The sequence below is a fragment of the Triticum aestivum genome, chromosome 7B, assembly GCF_018294505.1.
Source record: "Triticum aestivum cultivar Chinese Spring chromosome 7B, IWGSC CS RefSeq v2.1, whole genome shotgun sequence".
Classification (NCBI taxonomy): domain Eukaryota; kingdom Viridiplantae; phylum Streptophyta; class Magnoliopsida; order Poales; family Poaceae; genus Triticum; species Triticum aestivum.
In genome coordinates this window covers 1,930,842-1,933,629 of record NC_057813.1, presented here as the reverse complement: position 1 = coordinate 1,933,629, position 2,788 = coordinate 1,930,842, and positions in this window count along the sequence as shown.

Below are 2,788 nucleotides of genomic sequence, written 5' to 3'. Positions count from 1 at the left end.
GAGACGCCGTTGCTCCTGGGGGCTTGCCTATGCCGACGGCCTAGCCGTCGGCTTAGTTTAGAACTATGCCGACGGCTAGGCCGTCGGCACAGACGTGCCACGTGTCGGCAACTGGGCACTCCTGGGGCAGAACTAAGCCGACAGCCAGGCCGTCGGCATAGACGACCACGTGTCAGCCACTTGGAGCTCACGCCAGGCCTATGCTGATGGCATATATAAGAAGCAACATCACGTAACAGTAAGGAGCAGCATCACACAACAAATTCATCATCACACATCATAAGAAACATCACAAAGCATAAACATATAAGTATCATCACCACCAAGCATATAAGAATCTCACAAACAACAATAAGATAAGAAACATCACAAGCATATAACTATCACAACATCGAGAACCGCCACAATGTGACCCAAAGGCTTAAGCGCCAGGACGTCGAGCACCGCGGAGGTCGTCACCGCCAAGAGCGCCGAAGCCCAGGTCGTCAGTGCTTCCGCCAGCGCTACCGCCAAGACCGCCTCCGCCTCCGCCTCCGCCTCCGTGGATTGGAGTGGTCGGGCTCCGTGTCTCCGGAGTGCTGCGAAGACCACCGCCAAAGGTAGATCCACCTGTTCCCTGGATGTTCAAAAGACATATTAATGGGATATATGACTGTGTTGAAAGGCATGACATGCTTTGGGTGAATAGATTGGGGATGAACTAACCGGCGAGGGGCCAGCGTTCTGTGCCACAAACTCCTCAAAGGTCAGCAGCACTGGTTGTGCTGGAGGGCATTGTGCTAGCTGCAACTGAGGACACCTGTCGGCTGCCATTTCCTGAAAAGCCTGCTCCAGCTGGCGATCCCTCTGCACTTGGTGTTCATGAAGCCTCTGATGCCACGCCATGGTCTCCTGGCGTGTGTACTCCAGGTAGGCCTACGGTATGACATGATGGAACTCATAAAACTACTAGATGCGGATAATAAAGTGAGCAATGAAGATAAGAGGGAAAATACTTACAGATTGTTGCTCCTGAAAGAGGGACTGTGAACTGGACACTGGCTGGCTCGTGCGCTGGCTCAGGCTCGGGTCGATCCGACGGAGCTGTGTGTAGGAGATAGTCGGAGTGACCACAGCATCGAGAACCGCCTCCCGACCGTGCTCCTTGGGCCGTATGCTCACCACCGCCCTGTCATCCAGATCCGCCGCAATGGGGTCAGGTGTGTCAGGATGTAACTTCAGATACGCTGCGGAGTAGGCCTCCTTCCTCCACGCGGTCTTCTTGCCGTAGTACTTAGGCTCGCCAGGCTTGGGGTCCGTCCGCGTATGGGCGATCTCCCACGCCTGCATGTGTGAGAGCGCCGCTTCAGTTTCTCCTCCTGCACCACCAAACACGTGGTCTGGATAGTATGATGTCCTGAGGTCTGACACCTCCTCTAGGATAACTGCCTAGGCTATGGAAGCTTCAATCTTAGCTTTGTTTCCACATTTCCGTCGGAGATGCTTGTTCTGCCTCTCAGGGCCGTACTGCCACCGATTTTGCACAAGGCCCCCCAACAATACCTCGTTCGCGAGGTGCAGAATGAGATGTGTCATCGGAGTAAAGAAGCCTGGCGGAAAGATCTTCTCTAGCTTGACTATCAACTCCGGTGCCTTCTTATGCAATTTTTCAATCACCTCTTTACTTACTTCTTTAGCACAGAGCGTGCGGAAGAAATGGCTAAGCTCGGCAAGCACTCACCAGACATGCTCGGGGACATAGCCTCGAATCATCACCGGCATTATCCGCTCAATCCATACATGGTCGTCATGACTCTTCAGGCCGGTCACTTTGACCGTTGAAAGATTGACTCCCTTACTTATATTCGATGCATAACCATCGGTGAACTTCAAAATTTGTTTCAGCCAGATAAGTACTTCTTTTTTTCTGGCGGTTTAAGGACAAAGTCAGCATCTGGCTTGAACCAGTTTTTTCGACCGCTTGTGGGAGGCTTCATGTTCAGGCGTGGTCTATCACAAATTCTCTGTTGATCGGCTCTAGCTTTTACGTTATCCTTCGTCTTATCAGGAATGTTGAGGATCGTGTGGAAAAGGGACTCTGCCACATTCTTTTCGGTGTGCATCACATCAATATTGTAAGGAAATTTGAGGTCCTTGAAATAGGGAAGCTGCGAGAAGGGGGTAATGTGAGTCCAGTTGTGCGGCTCGCCATATCCCTCGAAGCCTTTGGCTTTGCCTTTGCCTTTGCCTTTGACTTTAGGCTTGAGAGCTTTTAGCTGAGCAAGAACATCTGCCCTCGAAAATGTTGGAATCTCGGTTACTTCATGAACAACCCGGCCTTTCGTGAAGTTCTTCTTGTCTTCCCTGTCTAGATGGTCAGGAGGGAGGAACTGTCGATGCAGGTCAAAGGCTACATACTTGCCACCCTTACTCAGCCAAATCATTCGCAGAGCCGGCATGCACACTGGGCATGGCATCTTACCACTTGTACACCATCCGCAGAATAGAGCATAGCCGGGAAAGTCATGCATGCAATAGTGCAACCAAACTTTCATCAAGAAATTTCTCTGCAGATCCCGGTCGTATGTCAACCTTGGAAAGTACCAAGAATGGTGCAAGGCATCCACAAGCGGCTGCATAAACACACCCAATTGCTTCCTCGGGTAGTCAGGCCCCAGAATGATGAGCGACAAGAACATGGTCTTCCGTTGCATTAGGGCACCGGGAGGAAGATTGAGCGGAATTACAAACACAGGCCAGCAGCTGTATGGATTGGACGACATACCATATGGATTCAACCCATCACCTG